The following is a 20,908-nucleotide window of genomic DNA, read 5'->3' as shown; positions in this document are numbered from 1 at the left end:
TGTTTACACCCTTCAATTTGCACAGAAATGAGACTAGAAAAGGAATCGGCACCAACTTCCACTTGCCATATGTCTGTCAACTTATTGAGAATTTTATTAAGTTTTGAAAGCAGAAATTTGACAGGGGCTGGTCTCACAGAAAATTGAAGAGTTTGACGTTACTCATTGACAACCTTAAGGTGGTGTATTCATATCCTTATGTTGTTTGTTTCAATGATTATAGTGTAGGACCAACATAATCAAGTTTAGTATTATGTGTCATTGATTGTTTATCTGTGATGTCGAATGGTCAATTGTTGTAATGTTTTTTTTTTTGCTGTTGTTTGTTTGATGCAGGAAATGGGATTGGACAACGAGGTTGCTACGTTGGAGAAGCAGAAAAAGTTGTTGGAGAAAATTCCGGGCATGGAATTGAATGAAGAACCCAAGAAACTGAGACAGGCTTGTTTCAAATCTAATTACAAGAAGAGAAGATTGATTACCTTCCATCATTGAACTTATCATTGAACTTCACTGTCATTTGCATATTGGAATGTTGGATATAACAGTAAAAAGCCTCACACAAAGAGTATAGAGAATGTGAAAAACTCAAGACATGTTACTTGTTTTTTCATGTTGTTTTGGTTTTTTCTTATATGTCCGTGGAGCATCATAACTTCATTGCCATCACCATGATTTCCACATCCACCAACCATGGTGTTCCATGCCACAACATTTTGAATCGACATCTCGTTGAATACTCTACGTGCATCAATTATATTTTGTTTTTGGCATACATGTTGATCAATGCACTAGCCACTAAAACAATGAGTCAAACGACTGTCTCAGAACAAGACTGTGAATCTGTTTTCCAAAATCATAATATCCCAAAGCATCATCACTTAGTACACTCAACATGCTACTTCAAGTGAACTCGTCCCCGTTCGCAACATCCAACCGCATCAAATTGAACATGCTAAAAGCCTCTTCTGGTAAACAATTGAAGGTGTAGCAAGAAATCATCACATTCCACGTAACCAAATCTCTAAAAGGAGCAACGCAAAACACCCTCCTAGCATTTTCAACAAAAACACATTTCGCATATAAATCAACAAGAGCACAACCAACAAAACAATCCAAATCAAATCCAACTTTCACTGTAAAATAGTGCAACTGAATTCCCATCTCAGCATCATAAAACCGAGCACAAGAACAAATCAAACCATTTAGAGTTATATAATCAGGAACCACCATCTCCAACAGCATCCTTTTAAAATAAGAAAAACACAGCTGCTTACGATCCAATTCATTTTCATTATCGCATGATCCAACAATACCGCGAATCATAATATTCCACGACACAACATTTCTCACAGGCAATCCATCAAACAGCTTCTCTGCATCTTCAGTTTCTTTACATTTAAGATAAACACTCAAAATCTGATTTAACAAGGAAAGAACATGACAAAATCCAAATTTTATTAAATGGGCATGTAATTGTTTTCCTTCAGGAAGATAACCCTTTTTTGGCTGAGATTTTGAGGGCGTTGGAACAAAACAAACGAACAGCGTCGTGGTCTTCGAAATGAGTTTGATCAGGAATTGACATAGAAGCTCTGAATCTGCTTGTGGAGCTACATGGATGATGAGATTGGTAGGAAGAGAAAGAGAAGCATTGTGTGAAGAATGAGATAGGGAATGAAAGGAAATGTAAATGACCGATTGATGGGAAAAAAATTCAGGGCCAAAATCGGGGTATGACAGTTGCCCCTATTTAAGCGTCTTCAACTAGAGAATATGAAGCAGGACGTTCTTCATATGATCATTGTGGGAGATGGTTAAATACTAAGAAGACCCGGATTTTGATCCTTAATCCCCATGAAATAATTAACCGTGCTTGTCAGAATCGGCAAAGAAGCAATCTCAAAAGAAGAATCTGGCTGGTATGGTGAAAATCGGCCTGAGTACCGAAACAGCAAGTTGACCTGGATACCAAAATAAATGGTAACACAGGAATACCCATGGCCTGAACGCCGCACTAAGCATCGGAATATGAGAGTATCAATGTTGGTCTGATCACCGGAAATCTGGTATGAACACCACTTCGGTCTGGATACCGGAAACTGGCCTGAATGCCACGAGTTGCATCGACTTGATCGTCAGAAACTTCTTCGATCTGAAAATCGGAAACTGGCCTGAACGCCACTTCGGTCTGAATACCGGAAAATTGGCCTGAATGCCACTTCGGTCTGAATACCGGAAAAAACTGGCCTGAATGCCACTTCGGTCTGGATACCGGAAAAAAACTGGCCTGAATGCCACTTCGTTCTGAATACCGGGAACTCTGGCCTGAATGCCACTTCGGTCTGAATACCGGAAACTGGCCTGAATGCCACAAGTACTTCGACCTGATCGTCGGAAACTTCTTCGATCTGAATATCGGAAAAACTGGCCTGAATGCCACTTCGGTCTGGATACCGGAAACTGGCCTGAATGCCACTTTGGTCTGGATACCGGAAACTCGCCTGAATGCCACTTCGGTCTGGATACCGGGAACTGGCCTGGATGCCACAAGTTGCATCGACCTGAATGTCGGAAACTTCTTCGATCTGAAAATCGGAAAAACTGGCCTGAATGCCACTTCGGTCTGGATACCGGAAACTGGCCTGAATGCCACTTCGGTCTGGATACCGGAAACTCGCCTGAATGCCACTTCGGTCTGGATACCGGGAACTGGCCTGGATGCCACAAGTTGCATCGACATGAATGTCGGAAACTTCTTCGATCTGAAAATCGGAAACTGGCCTGAATGCCACTTCGGTCTGGATACCGGGAAATTTCATGCCCGTCAGCATCGACAGAAATAGGGAAAATGATAATTGAGGCGGCACGTGGGCCAACGACCCATGCTGGGGATAATAAGTCATGAACAACCTTCAGTCTGAGCACTGGAAACAAACTTCTGGCTTGTCACTTGGGATGCCGAGAATGTTTTATGTTTACATGCGTATGTTTGAATTTTTCAATGGCGTAATGCTCCATGAAAATGGAAATGCTACGCGATTTGGGAGGATGCAATGCAATACGATTCTACATGCAAGGATGAGAAATGCTGGGGAAAATGCCAAGCCGAAGCAAGGAATCTTGTTGGGGAAATGACTGGCCGCGCGGTGTTCTGGCAATGGCGAGATACCGAGGCTCTGACTGGGGAGAGAATGGCACTGCCAACCTGTTATTGGGGGAAGTGATAGTGGTTCTGGCAACCATAATCTACGAGAGATGACTCAGCAGAGGGGGAGCAAACACTGATACGGTACTGAGGTTATGTTTCAAGGCAAGAGATCATCGATCTGGCATCGGGATCATTGATCTGGCATCGAATTCTGAGGAGCAACTACTTCTTCTGGGAGGATACGGTCTGGCACTGTCAACTCTGCTGGGGATATACAGTCTGGCACTGTCAACTCCGTTGGGGATATACAGTCTGGCACTGTTAACTCTACTAGGGAGTGTATAGTTTGAAACAACCGCTTGGGGAGTACAGTGGTGAGAACCTGCTGGGGATTGAAGAATCCAACACTCTGATCAGCTCTGCAGGGATAAGACACCGGATTCGTCTGTTGGTGACTTCATTGGGGAAGATATTCACAGTCATCTGCAGGGGATTTTAAGGAAATGCCCCGAGGGTACCTGTTCTAAATAGGTGATCCAAAGCACTTAAAATTTACAGCAATTTTAAATGTTTATTAAGCATGTACCTGTAAAACCCTTATGTGTCATGATGCAATGTTTATCAAAAATTCGGACGTCATTTTTGCAAACAAAACAGTAAAATGAAAATGAACACAGAGATGTAATGAATAACATGATTTTATTGATTGAATGGCCTCTGAATAGGCATTTACATCAGGAAGCAATCCCTAGGAAGAGGTAATCGCAAAAAAGATAAAAACAGAAAATAATTTAATGGCAATGTGAAAAGGATTTCTATCGGGTTCCAATTCTGCTATGACTTGCTCGTCTTCAAGATCCTCCAGATGACCAGCCTTCTGAAAAGGTGATTGGACTGTTTCCCACCTTTTGAAAGTTTCCAGTCATCGACATGAGATGAGATTCAGAACTACTCAGAACGCAGTCATTCGCTTAATCCCTAACTTTTGCCTGGATCGCCCTTTCGGGTTTTCAATCCACCGGGATACCCATTTTTGCCTAAGTTGCCTTTTCAGGTTTTCAACTTACCGGGTGTACGATCTTTTCATTTTTAAATCCCTAATTTTTGCCCGAACCTTTTCATTTTCTTGGTTCGTCGGGATGCCCATTTTTGCCTGGACTGCTCTTTTTACCGTCCAGCGGGTCTATTTTATGCGAAGTATTTTTTAACTGCGTCTGAGTTTACTGGGGAAGTGAAGTCTTCACCATCCATCGTTGCAAGCATTAAGGCCCCACCATCAAAAACTTTGGTGACGATATACGGTCCCTCATAGTTAGGAGTCCACTTGCCCCTGTGATCTGTCTGAGGAGGAAGGATCCTTTTCAACACTAAATCTCCAACTTGGAAACATCGAGGATGCACTTTCTGGTCAAAGGCTCTCTTCATCCGACTCTGATACAACTGCCCATGACAAATGGCTGCCATTCGCTTCTCTTCGATAAGACTCAACTCATTGAACCTTGTCCGAATCCATTCAGCTTCATCTAGCTTGACATCCAACAGGACTCTTAGAGAAGGAATCTCCACTTCAACAGGTAGAACTGCTTCCATACCATACACAAGGGAGTAAGGGGTTGCCCCAGTCGATGTACGTACTGAAGTGCGGTACCCATGCAAGGCGAAGGGTAGCATCTCATGCCAATCTCTGTACGTAACGACCATCTTCTGCACAATCTTCTTTATGTTCTTATTCGCTGCCTCAACAGCACCGTTCATCTTAGGACGGTAAGGGGAAGAATTGTGATGCTGAATGTTGAAGTTCTGGCACAACTCCTTCATCATTTTGTTATTGAGATTGGAACCATTATCAGTAATGATTCTTTCGGGAATCTCATAGCGACAAATGATTTCCTTCTTAATGAAACGGGCAACCACATGTCTGGTGACATTCGCGAACGACGCTGCTTCGACCCATTTGGTGAAATAGTCGATGGCAACAAGGATGAAGCGATGCCCATTGGAAGCAGTCGGCTCAATCTTTCCAATCATGTTAATGCCCCACATTGCAAACGGCCACAGCGAAGACATCACATTCAGAGGATTCGGCGGTACATGCACCTTATCAGCATAAATCTGGCATTTATGACACTTTCGGGCATACTTGAAACAATCTAATTCCATGGTCATCCAGTAATAACCCGCTCTTAACAATTTCTTAGCCATTGCATGCCCGCCGACATGAGTACCGAAGGAGCCTTCATGAACTTCTTGCATTAACATGTCCGCCTCGTGTCTGTCCACGCATCTGAGCAAAACCATGTCGAAGTTCCTCTTATACAACACATCGTCTTTGTTCAAGAAGAAACTGCCTGCTAATCTTCTCAAAGTCTTTCTGTCATTGTTGGATGCCCCTGCAGGGTACTCTTGATTCTTCAGAAAGCACTTGATATCGTGATACCAGGGCTTGTCATCAACTACCAGTTCAGCAGCAAACACATACGCGGCCCTATCAAGGCGCATAACACCGATCCTAGGAGCATGATTCCACCGAACCACCTTGATCATGGAGGATAGAGTAGCAAGAGCATCTGCCATCTGGTTCTCATCACGAGGTATATGATACAGCTTTACTGTTGTGAAGAAAGTCAACAGTCTTCTCGTGTAATCTCTGTACGGGACCATAGTAGGCTGAAGGGTGTTCCAATCACCATTTACTTGATTGATCACTAGAGCTGAATCTCCGAAGATGTCCAGAGTCTTGATTCTCAAATCAATGGCTTGTTCGATACCCAAGATACAGGCCTCGTACTCAGCTTCATTATTGGTGCACTCGAAAGTCAGACGAGCGGTGAAAGGCATGTGGGCACCTTTCGGAGTTGTAATGACAGCACCAATTCCACTTCCTTTGGCGTTGACGGCCCCATCAAACGTTAAAGTCCACTTTTCATCTGGATCAGGTCCCTCCTCAACAACTGGCTCTTCATAGTCTTTCATCTTGAGGAACATGATATCTTCATCTGGAAAATCAAACTTCATCGACTCGTAATCTTCAATCGGTTGTTGAGCAAGATAGTCTGACAGAATACTCCCCTTGATGGCTTTCTGGGATGTATACTGGATATCATACTCTGTCAGTACCATTTGCCAACGAGCAACCCTTCCGGTGAGAGCTGGCTTCTCGAATATATACTTGACTGGATCCATCTTGGAGATCAGTAAGGTTGTGTGAGTCAACATGTATTGTCTCAATCGCTTAGCAGCCCATGCAAGTGTACAACATGTCTTTTCAAGCATTGAATATCTGGACTCGCAGTCTGTGAATTTTTTACTCAGGTAGTAGATGGCATGTTCTTTCCTGCCTGTCTCGTCGTGTTGACCGAGAACACAACCCATAGAATTGTCAAGTACTGTCAAGTACATAATCAGCGGTCTCCCTGGGACTGGAGGCATGAGGATAGGAGGATTCTGCAAATACTCTTTTATCTTTTCAAAAGCCCTTTGACAATCGTCGTTCCACCTGATAGCCTGATCTTTCCTCAGCAATTTGAAAATTGGCTCACACGTGGCTGTTAGGTGAGAGATGAACCTTGCAATGTAGTTCAACCTCCCTAAGAAACCACGGACTTGCTTCTCCGTTCTTGGCTCAGGCATTTCCTGTATTGCTTTCACTTTGTCAGGATCCACCTCAATCCCTTTTCCACTAACAATAAAACCCAGTAGCTTCCCAGATCTCACCCCGAAAATGCACTTGTTTGGATTAAGCCTCAGCTTGAATTTCCTTAACCGCTCAAACAGTTTCTGCAGATTCACCAAATGTTCTTCTTCTGTCTGAGATTTGGCAATCATATCGTCCACATAAACCTCGATTTCATGATGAATCATATCATGGAACAGAGTCACCATAGCTCGTTGATATGTTGCCCCAGCGCTTTTCAGACCAAACGGCATCACCTTATAGAAGAAGGTGCCCCATGGGGTTATGAAAGTTGTCTTCTCCATGTCTTCTGGTGCCATCTTGATTTGGTTATAGCCAGAAAAGCCATCCATGAAGGAGAATACCGAGAACTGAGTTGTGTTATCCACCAAAACGTCGATGTGAGGTAATGGGAAATCATCTTTAGGGCTAGCTCTGTTCAGATCCCGGTAGTCGACACACATCCGTACCTTTCCATCCTTCTTAGGTACTGGAACGATATTTGCAACCCATGGCGGATAATTGGTAACCGCTAGGAACCCTGCATCCAACTGTTTCTGCACTTCTTCCTTTATCTTGACAACCATCTCTGGTCTTGTTCTTCTGAGCTTCTGCTTGACCGGAGGACAACCCTGTTTGAGAGGCAAACGGTGTACCACAATGTCTGTGTCAAGCCCTGGCATATCCTGATAAGACCAAGCGAAGACGTCAACATACTCTTGCAACAGTTCAATCAACCCCTTCTTCACATCATCTTCCAAAGCAACCCCTATCTTGATTTCTCTCTTGACGTCCTCGGTGCCAAGATTAATCACTTCAGTAGCCTCTTGATGCGGTTGAATGACCCTTTCCTCCTGTTTTAGCAGCCTGGCAAGTTCTTCAGGGAGTTCACAGTCTTCATCACCCTCTTCTTCAGCTTGGAAGATTGGATTTTCGAAGTCGAAGCGAGCCATAGCAGAATCGTTATCAATAGGATCCGGTGATGTGCATCTGCATGAGTGATGGTATGTGCTTATGAGTGTGGACAGTGAGTGAAAACTAAACAAAACATTGCCAAATATTTTTATTTTTTTGAAATTTTGAAAAACTGCAAAAATAGAAAGACAGTGAACAAAATGTTTGAATGCAAAAGAGGTCCTTCATTTATGATAAACAATGCAGGTATTCACATAGATGAGCCCTACAATGAGTCATTACGCCCTGGGCGGAACGTAAGACTTGGACATGCATGAATAAACAAAGAAAAATTACTCCTCTAGAAGAGTGACTTGGACAATTTCCTCGGACGACCAATTGTTGATGACTTCACCCGGGATCCTCGGACGCACCCAGTGGTCGATGTCACAATCACTATCCCCATCCTCTTCATTGATTGCTGATATCTGGCCATACTGAATGATGTCAGCGCTGGAGAAGGTAATCGGCCCCTGACGAGTCTGAGGTGTTGAAGTTGTAGAAGTCAGCGCTGGTTGATACCCAATCCCGAACTTGTCGTCCTTCATTGGTAACTCCAACAGACGTCCCCAACCGGGAGCAACACCTGAATCCACCAAGGCTTGTGCCTGCTTGAAGGATGAGATAGGGGCTCCTGCTTTAGCCCCTTCCACCAGAGCTGCATCCTTGATTTGAACTGACTCAAAGGCCTGACAGAGAGTCTCTTGAATTTCACCTTCCACCTCTACATACTTGAATGTAGACAGGTTACTGACCAGGATGTCCTCCTCACCACAGACGGTGATAATTCTTCCATTGACTGGGAACTTGATCTTCTGATGCAGTGTTGAGGAGACTGCCCCAGCATTGTGGATCCAAGGACGACCCAGAAGGCAACTGTACGAGGGATTGATATCCATCACATAGAATACGGTGTTGAAGGTTTGTGATCCAATCTGAATTGGCAATTCTACCTCTCCAAACATCGACCTCTTAGAACCATCGAAGGCTCTCACCATGAGATCGGAAGGTTTCAAGATCAAACCTTCTACTTCTAACCTTGATAGGGCTCTCTTGGGTAGCACATTGAGAGAGGAACCTGTATCCACCAGAACATGAGATAACACGGTGTCTTTGCATTCCATTGAGATATGCAAAGCCTTGTTATGATTGCGTCCAGCTGGTGTTAAGTCAGAATCAGTAAAGCCCAACCCGTTGCTTGCATGAACATTTGCAATGATCCCTTCTAGCTGGTTTACTGAGATCTCCTGAGGCACATATGCAGCATTAAGGACCTTCAGAAGTGCCTCCCTGTGTGCCTCTGAACACAACAGAAGTGAGAGAATGGATATCTTAGACGGCGTCTGAATCAACTGATCGACTACCTTGTAGTCGCTTTTCTTTATGATTCTCAGAAGCTCGTCCACATCCTTCGCAAAAGTGGGCTCAGAACCAGCTTGGGGTGCAGAGGTACCCTCATTCACGACTTGCTTGCCTTTGGCCTTAGCCGCGGCATCAGCACTATCAGCTTGGGTAACGGGTGGCGAGAATAGTCTGCCACTCCTGGTGAATCGCCCGATTCCACCAACATTGTCCACTGCGGGACCTTCAACTTCGAGTTCAGACTTTTGACCCTCTTCTACCTTCAAAGGTCGTTCCACCCCATGATCGTGTGTGTATACGCTCCCCCCATAATGCCACGGAATGGCCCTTTCACTTGTGAAAGGTAAAGGACCAGGGGTTGTGATTGTCATAGCGGTCGGTCGCACTGGTGGCACTGGTTGCGCTTCTAGCACACTGATCTGATTAGTCGGGTAAAAGATGGTGATAGTAGCGACATCATAGTCATACTCAGGAATCTCGTTCATTGAAACAAAAACATCCGGAACACCGGAATCAAGTTCAGTTACTTCAAGATCAGACACATTGTTTGGTATATCAACAACAACATTTGAAAAATTAAATACATCAATGGGAAATACACAATCAGCAGGAACAACATCTGAGAATTCTTCAACAGCATCTTCAAATACCTCTTCAACTACCCCTTTAGCAAACTCTTTGACAGTCAAGTCTTCAACTTGGAGGGTACCATTGTCAAGCAAGACCTGGATACCCTGCTGCAGCTTCAAGCAATCCTTACCCTGTGTAGCGCATTCCGAACAACCTTTCCCACAACCGGGGAAGACATCGGCCTTCAACAAGCATTCCTTAATTTCCCACAACGGGGTCTTCAACTTCAACACATCCTTAACAGACTTGGCTTCTCCCTCCAGCATATTAACGTTTGCACCACCATGCTGTGGCATGGGATTGTTGACGACATTAGGAACCGGTGCAAGGCTGATAGCCTTTGAATCAATGAGGTTCTGAACTACGTGCTTAAAAGCTTTGCAGTTCTCGATATTATGGCCAGGTGCCCCAGAGTGGAAGCTACACCTAGCGTTGGCATCGTAACCCACCGGAAGTCTACCAACAGGAGGAGCCAGAGTGCGCAACTGCACGAGTTGTAGCTGTTGAAGACTAGCAAGCAGTTGAGCGCACGACATTGGAAGAGTGTCGAAACGCCGGTCCATCATCCTCTGCCTCTGTTGATAGGTGGGTCTGTTACCTGGTTATTGTTGTTGTTGATACTGAGCTTGCTGACGTTGTGGTTGTTGTTGATACTGAGTTTGCTGGCGTTGTGTTTGTTGTTGTTGTAGTGGTGCTGCAGCTGGAATGGTCACAGCCGCAACATACGGTTGTTGATGATAGTTTTGAAAATTATTCCTCCTGTTTTGATATGAAGACACGGAATTCACACCCCCTTCCCTTTGCTTCTGTCCTCCCATAAATGGCTTCTTTACTCCTGATGAAGATCCAACTCCATTGTGGCTCTTGTAGGTCTTCAGGTAATTCTCTACCCTCTCTCCGGTAGAGACCACATCAGCAAAGTTGGAGGCATTGCACCCCACCAGACGCTCCAGGTAAGGTCCAGGCAACGTATTCATGAACATGTTGGCCATTTCCTTTTCCAACATGGGAGGTTGAACACGGGAAGCTGTCTCCCTCCAGCGTTGAGCGTATTCCCTGAAGCACTCATTGCTTTTCAGAGACAGGTTCGGGAGTTGAGTTCTGTCTGGGGCCATGTCTGCATTATACTGGTATTGCTTCACAAAAGCCTCCGCCAAATCCCTCCAGCAACGAATATGGGCTCTATCCAACCTCATGTACCATTCCAGGGATGCCCCAGCTAGGCTGTCCTGGAAGAAGTACATGAGTAGCTTCTCGTCATCAGAGTATGCAACCATCTTTCGGAAGTAAGCTTGCACATGGGTCTTCGGGCAAGAGCTACCGTTGTACTTGTCAAAGATTGGGACTTTGAACTTCGGCGGGACCTTCACGCCTGGGACCAATCCCAAGTCAGAAACATCTACCCCCAGAGGGTTTTGTCCTTCCACCGCCTTCAGCCTCTCCTCTAATCTCCTGAACATGGGATCCATGCCATGGCCCATGCCAAAATCTTATGGCAGCAAGAACTGATCATCTTGATCATCGTGGATGGGTTGTTGATCAAGGTTGTTATGTGGGATCGGGACAGGCCCCGGTCCATTAACCTCTGCATTTGGAGGATCAGTCACGACCTCTGGTTGAGTAGTTGCAGGATTCCTTTGCATCATTTGTCTAATCTCCTGCTGTCCCTGCGCTACTCCCTGGACCACGTCCATGAACTGGTTCATGCGGACCCTCATCTCAGCAAGTTCTGCTTGTAGACCTTCCATTGCTCTCTGCTGGTTTCTGCGGGTTCCGTACCGGTGGATTCCTGAATCAGCTATCCTGCTAGTGGAACACCAAATAATATAAGAACACCGCGGCGACACCTGTTATGCAAGAATATGCAAATGAATATGTTAATGCAATGACATGTTTATCACTTCCAAAAAGGTATTCTACCCCCTTGATTCCGGTCTCACGAGAAGATCGAGCCGTAGATAGACTTCGGAGATTAAGATGCAATAGAGGGCAGGTCTTCATATAGATAAATTCAAAGAGAATGGCCTTAGCCAATAGTACATCAAAAGAGGATTTCCACAACAAGCCTGTGGATCATCACTACACAACAATAAAGCAATAAGTAAAAGGAGGAACAAAAAATCAGGACTCAGCCTCCTGTGTACAAACCGTAAGGACTGCTCCTCACTTCAGCCAGCAATGCTATCGTGTCAGGATGATCTGGGAATTCTATCAAACGCCGGATAAGCAGATTCCTTTGGTGAATAACTCCATCCAACTCGTTGATGTGCTCTCTGTAGTAATTCCCATCATCTTCTCTGAACACCTCTTCAAGTCTGGATTTCTTCAAACCTGCCAACACCTTGAGCTCTTCAATCTGTCCTCGAGCCTCATTGAGTTGATCGGTGATGTAACCATTGGTAGAACGGGCGCACAGAAGCTCATTGTTCTTTTCCTTCAGCAAAGTCTTCAATTTCTCCATCTGACCAGTCAGTTCGGTCACCATCTCCTCCTCCTTTGCCTTCCGAGAAGTTGAAAATGCATCCCATCGCTCTTGCCACCCAACTAATTTACCATGAGCATCCATTAATTGTTGCTTGACTCGCTTCAACTCAGAACTGGATGATCCCAAGGCCTTGTCTGTCTTCCTGAAGAAGTCCACCTCCACAGCTAATTTCCTTTCTGCTTCCCCTTGCAATCTAACGGCTTCCCCCTTCTGATATTCTGCCTCATGGAATTGATGCATATAGTCTTGCAACTTCGCACTTAACTCCGAGTTTTCCACTTGAAGCTCCTCCATGGCTTTCTTCAATTTGTCATACTCCTCTCGGCTCACCATTGTTGACTGCGCAGGAGTAGGTGGATACAGAGGTTCTTCTATAGGAAACGGCAGACCCAACTCTTCGACTCTTCCTTAAAGCCACTCTCCATACTGAGGGTAAGTCCTACAATCTCCTTTTCCAAGCACAGTTCTTCCTCTCTTGATCACCTTGAGCCAGGCCTCAGCTGCCTTACGGGATACTGTCAAGTCAAGCGAAGAATGGAAAAACAGAGATTCTTCCACATCCTTTTCCAGAGGCGGAGTTCTTAAAGCATATCCAAATTGTCTGACCGCTAGAGAAGGATTATAGTTGATTCCTCCCCTTCTTCCTACCAACGGTACATTTGGGAAGTTCCCACAACTGTGAATAATATCCGCCCGAAGCAAGCTCCGGTCAGACCACCAAGAAATATCTTCAGCTCTCAACCCCATCAATCTCTTCGACCAACTCAACGAGTCCTCGACATCAACGAACGCTCCTGATCTGGGTAGGTGAGAACTGAACCACTTATAAAACAAAGGCGCACAACAATTCAACAATCCTCCTTTTCTATTTTCATTCCTGTGGTGCACCGAATGAAAGAAATCTCCCAACAAGGTCGGCACTAGATTACCCAACACAAAAAGGCGTATTGCGTCTACGTCCACAAATTTGGCAACATTAGGGAACAGGACAATCCCATACACACAAAGAGCCAACACAGCATTGAAACCCCCCTGGTCACCATCTTCAAGTTTCTTCTTTGCTTCTCCCAGTAAGAAACTCAAATGAAAACCATTGACTCCTCCCTTCTGACACATATTAGCCTTCAAGACTGATTTCCCCAAATATGTGGCCGAGGCAACCATGCTGAGATCGGGCAGAAACTCAGAACTCTAGAACAACAACTGTGACTTGATAGGAACTCTGAGAAAACTGGCAATCTCCTCCAAAGTAGGGACCAAAATATAATCCGGGAATGTGAAACACCTCAATGGAGGGTCATAGAACTGCAATAGTGTAAAGACAGCATCGTGTTGATCTTTGGAAAGAACTGTGACGAAGCTTAGAATCAAACCGTAATCCTTCCAGAATCCTTCTAGAGAATCAGGATCCATTAACTTCATCAACTGTTGAATAGGCTCCAGACAGACCATTGGAAACTTGTAGGCGACATGTCTCTTCCTGTCAATATCCATCTTAAGAGAACCAGAAAAACCCCCGACCGGAATCAAAAAGAAGATGTAAACCCCCTAGAAATGGATAAACATGTGTTAAATGATATGAATGCAGAATGATGTGATGATGTGAATGTAATGCAGTGACATGGAAATCAGGATTGCTGTATCTGCTTGAGCAACTGTCGGGTTGCACTGTCTGAAGAGAAAACCCACTAAAGAATAAGATCAAAACTCTGCTCCAGAAAACCGGGTTGGTTGGAGGTTAAGGTTTCCTGAATTTAGCCCGCCCCTCACTGGTAGGTTCTAAGAACAGAAGTTTGTCAGCTTTAGCCCTTCAGTCGAGAATAATACGTTTACCACTGAAGGTTTGGCATTATTACGGGATAAAAGACCTTCGCTGACTCCCCTCAACAGGATATCCTAAAGCAAGTTCCCAGTCTCGGGGTCCTCGGATTGAGCAGCGAGAATGCGCCCACCAGAGCTAACATAAACGCGTCTCGGAGGAGAGGCCTCGACTGAGTTCTCGGGAAATGGTCACCAGAGTCGACGATTTCTAAAGGAATATCTGTCGTTATGGAACACCCATAAGACAAAATATATCCAACAGAAACCTCGTCTGGAATGTGGGTCTCATGAACGACTTAACGTAGCAACATACCACGCAAGCCTCATGACTATCCACTCTAACACCTATGTGTACACTCAAGCCTGGGTAGTGGGCTTATCTCTCATAGAACAGTCCCAACCCAACAAACAAACAACCCATAGAACCCACAGATACAACAAACATATGTACATGAATGCAATAAGATAAAGCAGGTAAATGCGGAAAATAAATAACTGTACAAAAGAAATAAACACCCAACAAACAAGAAACCTACAAAATCTAGGAGGGACTCGCTTAGGGAAACCGAATCCCCAGCAGAGTCACCAGCTGTCGCAACCTGAAAAATACAGAGGTGCGAAAAAACAACCGGCGAGAAAGTAATGACAGAAGAGTCGCCACCGTGCGTTATTTATCCCAAAGGAGGGAAAGGAAACGCTCGAAGTAAACCTGGAGAAAGGAAAGGAAAAGACAAGGTCTCGCAACCAAATCTTGGGTTCGGGAGTCGATTATGCGAAGGGAAGGTATTAGCACCCCTACGCATCCGTAGTACTCTACGGGATCCACTCTTGTTTGTTTCTTGTCTAAAGGGTGTGTGTTTATCTAATGTACTATTTACTAAAAGAAGGGGTCAAAGAAAATGACTCGCACGGATATCGCATCCATTGCATACGTATCTCATCTGGAATGAGAATCAGAGTCTTCGTAGCTCGGCTACCTATGGGTTAAAGAGGAGTGTGCTCGCTAAGACGTCGCGTCTTATGCCTACGTATCTCATCGGGGATGAGAATCAGAGCAAAACGTAGTTCAGCTAACTACGGGAACAAAGGTCTCGATTGCAACTAGGGCAAGAGAAAGGGAATGTCTCGATCGCAACGAGGGCGAGAGAAAGGATCGCAACGAGGGCGAAAGAAAACAAGGATTAGTTGTTAGTCGTTAGTCAAACTCGGCAAGACATCGCATCTTGTGCCTACGTATCTCATCTGAACATGAGAATCAGAGTTGCCGTAGTTCGGCTACAGGATTGCCATCTGAACATGGACTTACAAAGGAGGACACCAGTTGTGTCAAAGGAGAGTGGGAAATGTGTTCACATCCTAGCAGTAGGTGTCGCAGCTCGCTGAATCAAGTCTTAGGCGGTTACCTCTTTGCAATAGGACGGATTGACATGCCACAAGATCGGAGACGCACGGAAAGGTCTAGAAGTGGGGAAGCTCTGCCCTAGAGTTGTCATGCAATATGTACTTAAGTGTTAGGATTTACAAATGGGAACATCTACCTATGTTAGCATGCAGAGAAAATGGGGATTCTAACTATGTTATCATACAAAAGGATATGGGAATCCTACCTATGTTATCATACAAAAGGATATGGGAATCCTACCTATGTTATCATGCAAAAGGATATGGGAATCCTACCTATGTTATCATGCAAAAGGATATATCTAATGGGTGCTACCTAATCGGAGCAAGAATCGACGAATGGAGCAAGGAGAAGTGTTAGGGATAAAGGTAGATGGCGATGCATGAAGCAATCGACTTACAAGGTTGATGGCGATGCATAAAGCAATCGACTTACAAGGTTGATGGCGATGCATAAAGCAATCTACTTACAAAAGGGTGGATGAATACGTGCTGGTTCTGTTAGGTTTTGAGAAAAGTGATTACTCGACGTTGGATCGAGGTTTTGGTCTTGTTTTGAAATGGTTATCGGGTATTCATTTTATTTCTTGTATTAACAGATGAATAAAGAATGAAAGAATATTATACATTTCATGGGAGAGGGATACATTTGTTATGAATGGGGGTTGTCATGGCAATCAAATAACATAAATATATGCCTCATACATCATACAAGTAGGCAACAGTCAATCAGACAATAAGATATTTAAACAAGTATGTGATCAAATCAAATAATCAAAGAAATGAAATGAATGAGCATTAAACAACGTATGAGTGTAAGTGTAAGGGAACCGGCTCATTGTAAGGAAGCCCAAGAGTAAGCTATGTGAGGTTGATGGCGATGCTTAAAAAAGCAATCGACTTACAAGGGTGTGAAAAATGGGCTCGATATTAAATAGAGAAAAATATGATTTTTATAGTTTTAAAATGGTTTTGAATGGTTTTGAATTAAATTAAAATACAACAACTTTACATTATTAACAAAATGAACATATGAGTGTAATAAAGGCATAAACATAAAAAGAAACGAAAATGCTAAAAGAAAAAATAATATAGCTAAAAGAAATAAAATGCCAAAAAATGCCACACATGAGTATCGAACCCACTACCTATGGAGAGATAAACTAACTCTATCCCCACCCGGCCACGAATGACTTGCTTATCAGGCTAGGACCAAAAAATGTACATAAATAGAGTGGCAAAACTCTAGTCAACAAAACAGTAAACAAACATGGGCCATTGGGTCCGGATTGACCGAAACATTGTTCATTTCCTGGCCCAACGTGGTAATACCTTGAGAAGACAAACAGGAAGAAAACATCTTCCAAACCAAAAGTCACATGGAAACTTGGAAAAGTAATAATGCAGCGGGAGAATCAAACGAAACAACCAGCTTTGGGCTGTGGGAAAGGCATCGCCATTAATGGCTCTAAAGCCTTGATAAGATCCAAACCCCAACAAACATCAACAGATGGCAGAGGAGTGCACCTCCGCCTCAAATTCACTCTCTCACTGTCTGAGACAATCATCTCCTTCCTCACTCAAAACAGAGACAAACTCAAAGTGAAAACTAAACCATTACCCCTAACCTAAACTAAAATGACTAACATTCATCTCATCCTATCATCTCCCTCACAACGAAACCGAAACGCACCGACAACAACGATCTAGAAAACGTTAAACCTTCCCTAAAGCAAAATCAACAGATACAAACAAAAGGTCACATGTTGCGAGGATGTCGAAAGAAATGTGACTATTACCTCCTCAAAACAAGACTCGGCGCGGTTATGATAGCGGTGCGAAGAACTGGTGTGCCCTTTTCAGGTAGCTTGCTTTGCCCTGCTTCTCCCTTTTCTTTTTATCGTTACGATCCTCTTGTTTCCGCCCCCTTCCTTTTCAATACTGGTTTTTTTTTGATTTGGGATTTAGGTTTCTTTTGGTGGGTTTGGTCCGCCTCCAAGCTTTTTCGTTGTTCTCTCTCTCTTACTGATTCTCCTTTCTATTTATCTCCCAGCTTAGGGTTTTGACTCGGTGCCCTTCTTCCAAAAGAGTAACTCTGTAACCTCCTTTCTGATGTGCTCAGTTTGGATGGGCTTCTTTGGTGCTAGGTTCGAAAGTGGTAATCTGAACCTTCGCTTTCTTCTTGAGTTTTGTTTCTAATCCAATTTGGGAAATTTCTGATGTTTTGAATTTTTACTGCTTTGGCTGATTATGGTAGGTTGCAACTTGAGTGGAATTGGGCTTCACATGAATTTGCCTTGACCGTCATTTGTTGCTGTTGAATTTCAAATGTCGTCTGGATTTGGCTTAGCTTAGCATAGTTTTCACTGAGTTTTGGATTTTTTAGCTTGCACTGCCGTGTGAAGCCTTGGTTGTTGCGACTTAAGTTGTTCTTGTGCTGATTGTTTCTTGGTCATGGATTGAGTGGTGGTTCATGAATCAATTTTCTTGAGTCCTGAATTCCTTACTGTTTCGAAAATTTGGATGTCCGAAACTCTTGGGAAATTTATTGAATGGCTTTGGTATTTTGCAGGGTGTTGTTATGTTAACACAAGTTGGCGGCTAACTTCAACTTTTACTTCACCATTCCGCTTCTGTTTCGATAGGTAAAGACCAAGGTATTCCGCTTGAGCGCCGAAACCTTACACTGCCATTTTCCTGATGCTGGTGTAGATTGACTGTTGCAGCCTGAATTCGATGACAATGTGTTTTATTTCATTTGCACTTAACCTGCCTTTTTGTGTGTGCATTACTGTAGGAACAACTGTTGGTTTTGACGGCGTGCATCATCTATATGTGCTACATGAGATGCTTTGGATTTTTGCTTGGGATGCTTTGCCGGTGTGTGAACTGTTTCGTGAGCTGCTAGCAGCGGTTTAGGTTTAGTATGGCAGGGGTACTTTTCTTACAGCATTTTGGCAATTACACTGTTCGTTTCACATTGCCAATCTATTGTAGATTGGTTAGTCAAGCGCCATTACGGCTACTGAATTAGTATCGCAAGTACCGCTGCCTTTGGGCTACCTCATTGTGTTGTATAGCTTTTGATTTGGGTTTTCCAGGAACCGCATAGGTTACCTTGTGGGTTTCACTGCAGGTTTTGCTTTATTTCCTCTATGCAACAGATATGTTAGTAGCTATGATGATGCATTGGTTTAGATGCCACGCTCTGCCATTGATTTTTTGCTTCTGTTGTGAAAATGCAGGTTTCCGTGTTGCTTTGGTCATTGCAATTTGTATACAAAGGATAGGAAGATCGTGCATTGGTGGTGGTTGAACCATGGTGGTGAGCTGGTCTGTCTACTGATAGTCATGTTGTTGTCCAGGTTTGGACTTTCATAGATACATCTGGTTGAAAATATTTGATTTCAAAAATCACTTCCACCGACATGCAATCAATAACCTTCAAACTGTCTAAACTCCCAAACCATCCTGTCATGTGACTTGGAAAAAAACCTTGTTAAGTTGTTTACACCCTTCAATTTGCACAGAAATGAGACTAGAAAAGGAATCGGCACCAACTTCCACTTGCCATATGTCTGTCAACTTATTGAGAATTTTATTGAGTTTTGAAAGCAGAAATTTGACAGGGGCTGGTCTCACAGAAAATTGAAGAGTTTGACGTTACTCATTGACAACCTTAAGGTGGTGTATTCATATCCTTATGTTGTTTGTTTCAATGATTATAGTGTAGGACCAACATAATCAAGTTTAGTATTATGTGTCATTGATTGTTTATCTGTGATGTCGAATGGTCAATTGTTGTAATGTTTTTTTTTGCTGTTGTTTGTTTGATGCAGGAAATGGGATTGGACAACGAGGTTGCTACGTTGGAGAAGCAAAAAAAGTTGTTGGAGAAAATTCCGGGCATGGAATTGAATGAAGAAACCAAGAAACTGAGACAGGCTTGTTTCAAATCTAATTACAAGAAGAGAAGATTGATTACCTTCCATCATTGAACTTATCATTGAACTTCACTGTCATTTGCATATTGGAATGTTGGATATAACAGTAAAAAGCCTCACACAAAGAGTATAGAGAATGTGAAAAACTCAAGACATGTTACTTGTTTTTTCATGTTGTTTTGGTTTTTTCTTATATGTCCGTGGAGCATCATAACTTCATTGCCATCACCATGATTTCCACATCCACCAACCATGGTGTTCCATGCCACAACATTTCGAATCGACATCTCGTTGAATACTCTACGTGCATCAATTATATTTTGTTTTTGGCATACATGTTGATCAATGCACTAGCCACTAAAACAATGAGTCAAACGACTGTCTCAGAACAAGACTGTGAATCTGTTTTCCAAAATCATAATATCCCAAAGCATCATCACTTAGTACACTCAACATGCTACTTCAAGTGAACTCGTCCCCGTTCGCAACATCCAACCGCATCAAATTGAACATGCTAAAAGCCTCTTCTGGTAAACAATTGAAGGTGTAGCAAGAAATCATCACATTCCACGTAACCAAATCTCTAAAAGGAGCAACGCAAAACACCCTCCTAGCATTTTCAACAAAAACACATTTCGCATATAAATCAACAAGAGCACAGCCAACAAAACAATCCAAATCAAATCCAACTTTCACTGTAAAATAGTGCAACTGAATTCCCATCTCAGCATCATAAAACCGAGCACAAGAACAAATCAAACCATTTAGAGTTATATAATCAGGAACCACCATCTCCAACAGCATCCTTTTAAAATAAGAAAAACACAGCTGCTTACGATCCAATTCATTTTCATTATCGCATGATCCAACAATACCGCGAATCATAATATTCCACGACACAACATTTCTCACAGGCAATCCATCAAACAGCTTCTCTGCATCTTCAGTTTCTTTACATTTAAGATAAACACTCAAAATCTGATTTAACAAGGAAAGAACATGACAAAATCCAAATTTTATTAAATGGGCATGTAATTGTTTTCCTTCAGGAAGATAACCCCTTTTTGGCTGAGATTTTGAGGGCGTTGGAACAAAACAAACGAACAGCGTCGTGGTCTTCGAAATGAGTTTGATCAGGAATTGACATAGAAGCTCTGAATCTGCTTGTGGAGCTACATGGATGATGAGATTGGTAGGAAGAGAAAGAGAAGCATTGTGTGAAGAATGAGATAGGGAATGAAAGGAAATATAAATGAACGATTGATGGGAAAAAAATTCAGGGCCAAAATCGGGGTATGACACTTATCAAACTGACGATCAGTCATTCTTCTTCTCGCTTGGCACCCAGCTCTCTGTGTTCTCTGTTGAGGTGGCTGCTGTTGCTGTCATACAGATTGATTACCAGCAGGAATCGTTACTGTAGCAGCATACGGGTGATAACGATCCCTACCGCGTCCCCTTTGGGCAGACACATCACTTGATTCAAC

General features: G+C 43.3%; 1 pseudogene; it reads right to left on the bottom strand.

Moving 5' to 3' along the window:
• Window positions 1-903: 903 nt before the first annotated feature.
• LOC127131435 (pentatricopeptide repeat-containing protein At2g46050, mitochondrial-like) lies at window positions 904-20,646 on the bottom strand (annotated as a pseudogene).
• Window positions 20,647-20,908: the final 262 nt, after the last annotated feature.

Source organism: Lathyrus oleraceus, chromosome 3 (genome assembly GCF_024323335.1).
Source record: "Lathyrus oleraceus cultivar Zhongwan6 chromosome 3, CAAS_Psat_ZW6_1.0, whole genome shotgun sequence".
Taxonomy (NCBI): Eukaryota; Viridiplantae; Streptophyta; class Magnoliopsida; order Fabales; family Fabaceae; genus Lathyrus; species Lathyrus oleraceus.
The sequence above is the reverse complement of the archived record's forward strand: the minus strand, read 5'-3'. Positions and strand labels throughout refer to the sequence as shown.